This window comes from Crocodylus siamensis, chromosome 6, assembly GCF_052110815.1.
Source record: "Crocodylus siamensis isolate JL-2025a chromosome 6, ASM5211081v1, whole genome shotgun sequence".
In the NCBI taxonomy this organism is placed as follows: domain Eukaryota; kingdom Metazoa; phylum Chordata; order Crocodylia; family Crocodylidae; genus Crocodylus; species Crocodylus siamensis.
Genome location: NC_143400.1, coordinates 44053401 through 44064205, shown reverse-complemented (window position 1 = coordinate 44064205; position 10805 = coordinate 44053401). Strand labels below are relative to the sequence as shown.

The window sequence follows — 10805 nt, the reverse complement described above, 5'->3', positions numbered from 1 at the left end:
GTAGAGAAGCTTGAGAGAATCCAGAGGAGAACCATGTGCATGATCAGAGGTCAGGAAAACGGGCCTTATGATGAGAGGCTGAGAGCCATGGGACTCTTCAGCCTGGAAGAGCACAGGCTCAGGGGGACCTGGTGGCTGCCTATAAGTATATAAGGCATGTACACCAGGATCTGGGGGAACACCTATTCACCAGAGCACCCCATGGGATGACAAGGTCAAATGGTCACAAACTTCTCCAAGACCATTTCAGGCTGGACTTAGGGGAAGAACTTCTTTACAGCCCGAGCCCCCAAGACTTGGAATCAGCTGCCACCAGAGTCCAAGCACCTCTCTGGATTCCTTTAAGAGTCAATTGGATGTTTATTTTGCTGGGATCCTGTGACCCCAGCTGACTTCCTGCCCCTGGGGCAGGGGGCTGGACTCGATGATCTTCCGAGGTCCCTTCCAGCCCTAACGTTTATGAAATCTACCCCCCTGTCCCCTCTGCAGGGTTGAACCAGGCAGCCACCCAGGCCCTGGACAGAAAGGGAGCTTGAAAATAGTAATTATTATTATTATTATTATTATTATTATCATCATCATCTGTGGAGCAGGGGGCCAGATACTAAAAGCTCACCCAGGGCTGCCAGGCATCTGGGTACAGTGCTGCTCCCTGCTTCACCAAATCCTGGATCTGCCTCTGGTTGGGGCGCCCAGTTGTGCTGGTCAAGTCAAGGTGCTAGGGTCAAGACTAAAGGCCTAACACATCCTATGGTATCCTTGCCTTTTGAGTTTGGCTTATGAAGAATATCATAGATTCTCATGTACAATGTACACCTTTTTTCCTCCAGATCAGCCTCTCCCCAAAAATCATGGTGTGTGTTTTAAGCCAGGAAGCAGTTTTCTTTTCCAGGAAGACAGCAAGCCTAGAAACATTAGGTATGCTTTGCAGCTGCCAAGATAGTAGAGGCCTGTGTTAACCCTCTCCAATCTGTAGCTATTGGCTGAGTAAAGCTGTTTGTACCTCAAACAGCAACTGAGCTGCTGGTCATATCTTGATGATGCCTGTGATGTGGAAACAGTACTTTATTTACAGGAAATTCTACCAACAACTGCTTCCATTAAAGAACTTGCTACTGCCCTTACATGGGTCTGGGCCCCAGACCCATGTGTCATAGAGTAAGTCCTTCTGAAAACACAGAGCACCCCAGAAGCATAGAAGAGATGGTCTGGATGAGGCAGATCACAACAGGAACTTCTTGGTACCACATTTCCTGGATGCACTATGTTCTCAGGAGGACTTATTCTATATCATACAGTCAGCAATGACTCTGGAAAAAATTTCCCTACATTCAAACTTCCAAAAAGTTCATGTTTTATTTGAGGGTGTGCTCTTTATGAAAAATATGGTCATGCAGGAGGGAAAGATGCGGGAAACATGCTTCTACAGCTGAACTAGATGTCCAGGTGCCCCCTTCTTCCTGCTTCTCTGCTTTCCCTCCACACACACACATAAAAAGTTGCACCATAATATTTTTCCCTGAAAGCTCAGCTGGAAATGTTTTGAAAGTGGATTGATTATAAGGAGGGGGAAAAAAGTTTTGCCATTTGAAGGTCAGGACACTTTAAACCAGCACAGGTTGGTCCAACTTTATTGGTCATCTTAGAAAATCCTGGTCTAAAGGTCTGCTGATCTCAACCTTGGTTTGTCAGGAAAATAAGTAAATGAACTCCCAACCCTTTCTGATTATCTGTTGCAGAAGTAAGAGTTGGACCAGGCCAGTTCCCAATGGTTAAAGCAACAAAGGTAAATGAAGTTTCCTTGGGTTTATTCTTTGGAGATTTAACCAAGCTGACTTTTTCTAATGATGCTGAAATACCTCAAGTTCCTTGGAGGCTTTTAAATGCAGAAAGCATGGCTAATTAATGCTCATTAAACTGTTGCTGAAAGTTTTGTGGAAGGCAACTTTTCCCATGTGTCTTAATCACTGTTTGCAAGGAGATCTGTATGGGAGAAAAAAAGAGTTTGCAGTTAATATTTCTCATGATTGGTTTTCAGTTTTGATCTTTGCCCTATGGACAATCAGTTCCAATGCCAATTTTTCCTGGCCCATATTTTAGATGATAGGTTGTTAGTAGGCGTGTGCAAATAGGTAGCTATTTGATTCAGCTTCTAATCCGGCTGCTTCAGATGCCAGGGATCCAATCCGGAGCTCCGGATTGGTTTCCCACTTCGATTCAGCCAAAATGGCTCCAAAGCTTCGGAGCTGCTTCAGAGATTTGGCCATAGGGTATAATGGGAAATCAATTGTTATTTTTTGTCTGATTTGGCTGAAACTTGCAGGGATGCCTCTGCTGAGAGCATGAAGCCTGCCAAGTTTCAAGATTGGTGCAAGGGTTTGGGGGCAACTGCACTCCAAATTCTGGAAAGCAAAACTTATGTTACGTTTATGTGTTACACCACAGGGGAGTGGAAGCACCCATGTCACAAGTTTTGCCTGTCAGCAGCTAGAGGTGCAGAGCCCCAGAACCCAGAAGCCCCTGCACCTATCTCCTTGACAGCTGGCAGGCTTCATGGCTGCAACAGGGGCTAGCAGGCCTGCAGCTTTCACCCTGCTGTGCCTTAACACACACTGTGTCACCCATGTCACGAGTTTTGTTTGTCCACAGCTTTATATGCAGTTTCCCACAAACCTCTGCACTTATCGCCTTGAAACCTGGCAGGCTTCGTAGCCTCAGCAGGAGCCACCACCCCTGCAGTTTTCAGCCCGCTGCACCTTAACACACATAGGGTCATCTATGTCGCATGTTTTGCCCGTCAGCAGCTTAAGGTGCAGTTCCCCCCAAACCCCTGCACCTATCTCCTTGACAGCTGGCAGGCTTTGTGGCCTCACCAGGGGCTACCACCCCTGCAGTTTTCACCCCCTTTGGTGTAACACATACACGTAACATGAGTTTTGTTTTCAAGAATTTGGGGTGCAGTTCCCCCCAAACCCCTGCACCTATCTTCTTGATACTTGGCAGGTTTTGTGGTCTCAGCAGAGGCTACCATTCCTGCAGGTTTCATCAAAATCAGACAAAAAACAACAAAGTTATAGATATTTCATTGACTCCCCATTATACCCTATGGCCGGATCTCTGAAGCAGCTCTGAAGCTTTTCCAAAGCAGTTTGGAAGCTCCAAACAACTTTGGGAAGACTAACAAAGCCAGCACTTTGATCCGGACATGCTGCTTCAGCGTCCAAATCTTTTACGGATCTGAAGTGCGATCCAAAGCCTCACACAGCCATAGTGATCAGCACTGTCTGAAACCCACAGCCCTTGGTTATGAAAGATTAAAGAATCTGGGATAAGCTCATGGGGGGGATAGGAGGACAAAAAGGGATGTTCTAGCTTTCCAGTTGGTATGTATGATGCATAGAGTTGTGTTTGTGGTCCCCAGATTACGGTGAAGAGTGGAGGGTGTTTGTTTTTTCCCATGCTTCTAGGTTTTTCTGGTTGTTACATGAGGTTGGGAAGGAATTTTTTCCCTTCTTTTTGCTATAGGTGTCAGGAGTTTTTTTCCCCCATCTTTCTTAGAGGCACTTCCTGCAGACAAAGCTGGGGATTTCAACTGGGATGTGCCAATAGGACTTAAAAAACCCTGGAGGTTCTCCTCAGGGTCAGACCATTATCACCTTCGGGATTAGGAAGGGATTTTACCCCCAGGGTCAGACCAGCATTGACTGTCAAGATTTTTTCCTTCCTTTCTAGAGGGGACCCCGGCACCTTCATCACTTAGACCCAACAGTACCTGCAGCCTCCACCTCTGCTGGTTCCTGGTCTGGATGCATTTCTTAGTTTCTGCTGCACTTCACAAGTGATAATGACATTACTTAACAAGCTTTTGTTCCATCTGCTATTTAGCTCAGCTGTGCATGCTTCCTTCTTGGAAACCTGGGAACACATGTGATGGACATAGGCAAGCTTTGAATATCCCAAGCATGCAGTTAGTCCAGGGGCGGGCAATTTATTTGGGCCCAAGGGCTACCCAGGGAGTTTTGGTGAGCTATCACAGGCCAAGTCAGCACCCCACAACCACCCCCTGCAATAGCTCACAAAAACTCTTTAAGTGGCTTCGCTCTGAGCATGGTGGGGTGGCTGGGATGGGGCCATAGGCAGGCAGGGAGCAGCATCCAGAAGCAAGACAGATGGATGGCTGGGGCTGGGATCATGGGGCTGTAATGGGCTGGAGCCTGGGGCAGAGCCACAGTCCACTCCCCACACACCCCTGTGAAGGGCAGGAACATGCAGGGAGCTGACTGCAGTTCTGCCCCAGGCTCTGGATCTGGCCCCGTGCTGTCACAGCTTTGATCCCAGGGTCTGCATAGAGGCCAGCTGGGACCTGCACAGGCAGTGCACAGAGCCGAGTGGATGGAACGGAGCTACAGGCAAATGGGGAACAGGATAGGTGGGCAGAGCCAGGAACTTGGTAGGGTGACAGTGCAGGGCTGGTGCCCAGGGCAGAGCTGCAATCCACTCCCACATGCCCCTGCCCATGGAACCAGCACCCATTGCAGGGACATGCGGGCAGCAGATTGCGGCTTTGCCTTGGGCCTGGGCCCTGACCCTGAACTATCACCACCCCATGATCCCACCCTCCCATGGCCCCATCTTATCTGCCCAGTCATTTGCCCTGCCTGTGCGGGTCCCATCCCCAGTAGCAGCTGTAGGGCAGATGGTCTGGGTTTCACAGCTGGGAGCTGCCTGCATCAGGGCTGCCAGGAAGTATCTCTGACCATCATGTCACCCCAGCCCTGCTGCGCTTCCAGGGGTTGTGGGACCAGCCACATGTGCCATGGCAAAGCTGCCTCCAATCCCTGGGCGGGATGAGACCAAGGGATCCACCACGGACCAGACAAAATCCCTTTGAGGGCCATATTTTGCCCACCCCTGAGTTAGTCCAATAAAAAGCTATCACCCACAAGATCTCTTGCCTTCCTTTGATTCTGGGCATTTCCCCTCACAACAGAATGTGATTCACTTTGTGTCACAATGGGCCATGAAAGGGAAGCTCTGCATGGTGGAAGACAGACAGGTGATCCCAAAAATGTGACCACATGCAGGGAAGGAGGGAGTTCCAGTCTGTGGTTACGATGTACATGTAATTGACTGATGCCTTCATACCTAGCTCCTTGGGGGGTTGCATGTAGTTTTTGTGCCACTGATCCCATCAAGCATCAGCCATGATCAAGGTCCATGTGATGGCACAGGTGTCAAGAGATGGAAGTTTCTTCCATGCTCAGGTCTACATCCATCTCCCTTCTGCTATCTCATCTCTCCCATTGCATCCCTGAGCTCTCACCCTGAGCTCTTCCGGCCTCTCTCCAGACACTCTCCTGTTGGGGCTCTTCTGCAGGTCATGACATCTCCTGTGCTAGCTGAGATTTCATAGACATTAGGGGCTGGAAGGGACCACACAAGATCAGAGTTCAGCCCTCCTGCCATAGGCAGGAAATCTGCTGGGGAGATGGTGCTCCTTATCCGACCCCCTTGCACCATGGTGATCTTTCCTTTTCTATTATCCTCTACATGTCTGCTCTCCAGAACCCCACTCCCACACGCCCACCCCCACCCCATGCCTTCAACACACTCTATGTGCCCACTGTGCCAGATGTTCCACCAGACGTTTTCAGCTCCCAAACAGACAGACAGGGATAGGAACACAGCTGGATGGACCATGTGGGATGGGGTCTCCAAGATGTCTCTTGCCCTTGGTCTTCAGATTCCTTTCTGCGGAGTTCCCTGTTCTTCCCCAACTGGCCTGTAGACCAACCTGTGACTCACCCTTACCCCGCCCTCCCCAAACACCTCCCAGTTGTTTTCCTGTGGACAACCTGTATCAAACACTGCTCAGCTGAGGTCCCAGCTCCCAACCCAGACAGGTTACAGGGGTGGGCAAATGTGAATAGGATGGGATTCAATACTGACAAGTGTGAGAGAGAACCAGCAGCATACCTACAGGCTGGGGAACTCCCTTCTCGAAAGCACAGAGGCAGAAAGGGATCTTGGAGTCATTATCGATTTTAAAATGAACATGGGCCACCAATGTGAGGACGCAGTCATGTATCCATAGATGCATCACGAGCAGGTCCAAGGAGGTGATCCTTCCCCTCTATGCAACACTGGTCAAGCCACAGCTGGAGTACTGCATCCAGTTCTGGGCGCCACACTTCAGGAGAGATGTGGCCAGCATTGAGAGGGTCCAGAGGAGAGCCACTCACATGATCGGGGTCAGTAGGGCAAACCCTATGAGGAGAGGCTACGGGACCTGAACCTGTTCAGCCTTCACAAGAGAAGGCTGAGAGGGGAACTAGTGGCCATCTATAGACTTACCAGGGGGGAAAGGGTGAGACCCTGTTCCCCCGAGCACCTCCTGAAGTAACAAGGAATAACGGCCACAAGTTGATTGAAAGTAGGTTCAAACTAGACATCAGGAGGCGCTACTTCACTGTCAGGGTGGCTAGGATCTCGAACCAGCTTCCAAGGGAAGTGGTGCTGGCTTCTACCCTGGGGGTCTTTAAAAGGAGGCTTGATAACTACCTAGCTGGGGTCATTTGAGCTTAAACTTACTAGGGGTCACATGAACCCAGTATTTATTCCTGCCCAGGGCAGGGGGTCGGACTTGATGAACTGCTCAGGTCCCTTCCGACCCTACGTCTATGAACCTATGAACCCCTCTGCCAGGAACCCTCATACCTCCACTTCCTCTATCCCAAGATGGAGATACTGCCCATCTCCCACCCTACCACATCAGAAGCCCCCCTGCCAGGACCTCTCTGCTCCATTGCAGTGAAATTTAGGAAAGGACCAGGCTATGATGGCCACTAGGAGGAAGCAGAGCACCATTTTCTATTTCTACCTTGATCAAACCCAGGCAGCTCCCTCTGGGCCTCCAGATGCTTGGGGCTAAACCCAGGAGTCCTGACTCTCTCCTTACTGCAGGGGCTGGCAGTTATTTCAGACAGAGGTCTGCTTACTGAGTTTTGGCAAGCCATCAAGGGCTGCGTGACAGGCAGGGGCAGATAAATATTAATTTTATAACATTTTTAGGGGCCTCTTGGGCCAGATAGAATGGCTTGGTGGGATACATCTGGCCCGCGGGCTGCATTTTACCCACCCCTGCCCTACTGCTTTATAAGCCAGCTGCTGCTACTCAGAGACTTTAAAGGGAAGGCCAGGGGGATGTGTCTCCACTGTGGCTCAGGTGGGCTGTTCTCACTGATCAAAGGGAAGATGGCTGGGTCTGGTGTGCAGATGCAACTGGCTTTCTCCTGCTCAGGACTGTGCTGTCAGAGCTGGTTGCAGTCCTACAGGTCCTGGTCCCATATCTGCTCTGAGAACCCCACAGCTCCCAGTCTGGGTTTGAGCAGTGGAGGCCTGAGCTCCTGCAGAGGGGAAGGCCCCAGTCTAGCAGGCTTTGTGCTCATAGGGGTTGGGAGGGAGGGGGAATGTGGGGCGGAGACAGTCCAGGGACAGCTCTAACCCAGTAAACCCCATTCTCACCACAGAGCTGGGGAAGGAACCCAGGCTTCCCAGATCCAGCACCAGTCCCTCACTTCAACCCAGTGCACTGCCCTCCAGTCAAGGAGTCAAGGTGAGAACCCAGGAGTCCACTCCCTGCCCTGGCTGGAGTGGCTGGGCTCAGTACTAAAGACCACAAGCCCAACAACCAGGGATCATAGGATTGGGCCAGAGAGGAGACCAGTCATGCTGAGAGTCCACAGGGCACTGCCAGGCTGCTGCTTCTATGCCAGCCCTTTCACTGGGCCCAGCTGGAGGCATTCATGCAACCTCAGGTGATCAGGATCAACTGGGGGTTTGTCCCGCTGCTTAAAGCCCTGACTCCCAGCCCCCGCCCTTCCTCTGAGCCTTGTTCCTCCCTCAGAGCCAGGCGGAGAGTCATGGGCAGATTCAAACCTCCCTGCTCTCAAATGCATCCCGGGGCAGAGGGTGGACCCCATGCATCAGGGTTTCTGCTCCCCACAGCCTGGGCCGCTTTTCTGTGGGCCCCAGTTCTTAGCAATCCACGTCTCTCTACTTCACACCTCCTCCCTTGTGGGTTTCTAATCCTGTCCAGCGCATGAGAAGCATCTGCACTTCACATGTGTCTGTCTGGGCTGGGGGGTTTCCTCCCTGCCTTGCATGCAATCTTGCTGTCGCTGTCCCAGCCCATGTCCTGGGGCTCTCAAGCGAACCTCTCTGAGCTTGCATCCTTCCTCCCTGCCCCAGGCAAGTCTCTCCCCCGGGGCTCCTCCACCCCCAGCCCAGGCTAAGTGGCCCTTATTTTTAGGTCCCCAGGTCTCCACCCCCCTCATCCGGCTCTGAGCCACCTCAAGCTCCAGCCCATGGTTCTGAACAGCTTTGCTTTGCATTGTCTCACCCACCACTTCCCCTACAGCTTCATGACTGCACGAGCAGGATGCTTTTGAACACCGCAAGAGCCTTGCTCAGGGTAGAAATCAGCCCGCGACTGACTTGCTGCTCTGCTTGCTGAAGGATGGGGAGTCTGAACCTGTGCAAATCGAGCCCTATGTCCTAATAAATGCCTAGATCAAGCTCCTTACTGCTCCCATCCCCTGCAATTCTTCTGGCGCCCAGTGCTAGCAGGGATCGTTGCAGTTCCCAACATGCTGGGGAGACCTCTGGGTAGGTGATGACTGCCTCTGACTGCCCCCTGGTTAATAGTACAAAGGGGACCCCTGTAGGACTGTCCCATTGGGCATGCAGGCCTCTGAAGGGCGCAGTTGCCTGCATCATATACTGAATCCAGAGGGGAATGCACCCCGCCCTACTCCCTGTGGCACCGTGCCCTCTAGCCCTGCCCCAGGGCACTGCATCAGTCCAGGCTACCCAGGCACAAGTCCCCCAGCCTGCTCCCTGCAACACAGCTGTGTCCCTGTGACCCCAGAGAGAACTGCACCCACCCCCCTGAGCCCTGCCTGAAGCAGGGTCTCCTACCCCCTGAGCCAACCAGTTTGCCCCCTGCTCTGGGGACAGATCAAGCCCAGAGAAAGGGCCCAGCCCCATTCAGTGGGGCTGAGAGAAGGCGGGGGGAGAAGCAGGTTGCTTTAAAAAGGAGGGCGATCAGTGGCTCCATTTCCTGGCTCACCAGTGGCTGTCTGCACAACAGCTCTGAAGTCCCTACCCTACCACCGCGCCTCAGAGCCAGCTGCATCTCCCAGAACATACGAGGCAACAGAAGACTCCACATCATCCCCCAAAGGCCCAACCCCATACCCTGTGGTGCACCAAACCTGCACCCTCAGCTCAGGCCCTGCAGAGCTGCAAGGCATGCTGGGAGCCACCGGCCCGGCCGTGGTCAGCCCCACCCGGCAGGGGCAGCACTCACTCGAGGCCAGGGTGCAGAGGCGGGGGCTGAGGCAGCTGTATCTCTCCCACGGTGTTCTCCAACAGTGCAGAGGCAGGGAGGGCTGCACCCTCTACCCCTGGCATGGAGCTGTCAGTGCTGCTGGCTGTGCTGGGTAAGAGTCCCCCGCACTCCTCCATCACAGCCTGCTTCGCTCCCCCCTTCCCCACTGCTCCCCCACCCAGCCCCCTTCACCATCTTCCTGCTTCAGCCTCCCACTGTCACCTTCTTCCTGCATTCGCCCATTTTCTGCACCCCGCTCTGCCCTTAGCCCTCCTTTCCCCACTTCCTGCCCTGTCTCGCTCCACGTTTCCTGGTCTTTCATGTCCATCCATCCGTTTCCCCTCCAGGGCACCTGGGGTCCTCCAGGGCCCTCAAGGTTTTGACTGAGCTCCAGACCTCCGCTGCACCAGGTGCTGCACAAACCCAGAGAGGCAGCCCCTGCACTGCACCACTCCAGGGCAGGCGGGGAAACTGAGACAGGTGCTTTCTTCAGCTCACAGCCCATCCATGGCACCTCCCATGGGGACCGCACACTAAGGCAGACAGGACTTCTCACTCTGCCTCAGTTTCCCGGTACCCTCCCTGCTCTGCAGTGCCAGCCTGGGGCTCCCTGCAGTGTGCCAGGTGCTGCACTCCCTGACTGCGATCCAGGCCTCCATTGCTCCAGGCTCTGCACAGATCTGGAGAGGCAGCCCCTGCACTGCACAGCCCCAGGGTGGGTGGGGAAACTGAGGCAGATGGCAGGGAAGGGAGTCAACCCAGGGCAGGGAGCAGGGCTGTGGCAGAGCCAGGCAGAGCCTGGGCTCTCTCTGGGTCCCAAGCACCTTGCAGCACTCCTTCCTACCTGCCTGCCTTCTCAGTGTCCTGAGCCCCCTGCCAGGCTCCTGTCCCTCCCTCCTGCCCCACACATCCCCACCTAACTATCACTCCCTCTCTCCTCTTTTCTCTTCCAGCCTTTCTCCAGAGGCTCCCGCCCCTGGTGTCACCTGCAGGTAATGAGGGCTGTGTGGGGAGGCTGCAGAGAAGGGACCGCTGCCTAAGGGTGGGGACAGAGACATTTCCCCTGTAGGAGACAGCCTCAGTCACACTGGGCTGGGGAGAGGGGTGCCCCTCACTAGCCTCTCCCCTTGTCCCCTGCAACCCCAGAGCCACTGGTCCCACCATGACCCCATGGCAGCTGATGTCCACACTCCAGCTCTGGGGCATGGGGCAGGGATGGGACTATATCCCTCAGGGCTCAGCCGAGGCAGGGCTGAGGGACGGGGACATACCACAGATCTCTGTTCGCATCCAGCCCAGGAGAAGGTCTGGGTAGGTGTGGCGGGGGTCAGCCAGTCCTGCTGGAGATAGGGGCAGATGGAAGCTGCTTGGGGTCTGGGGATGTTGGGGGCTCCTGGGGTGGGGAGGGAGGTGG

The 10805-nt window shown here is 53.6% G+C and overlaps 1 long non-coding RNA gene across 1 annotated transcript; it reads right to left on the bottom strand.

The window, feature by feature from the left end:
* Positions 1-635: 635 nt before the first annotated feature.
* LOC149862468 (uncharacterized) lies at positions 636-10795 on the bottom strand. Its single transcript, XR_016443209.1, has 3 exons — positions 10663-10795; positions 3773-3915; positions 636-1983 (listed from the first exon to the last, which is right to left on the bottom strand). It is a non-coding gene; the product is annotated as an uncharacterized LOC149862468 (long non-coding RNA).
* Positions 10796-10805: the final 10 nt, after the last annotated feature.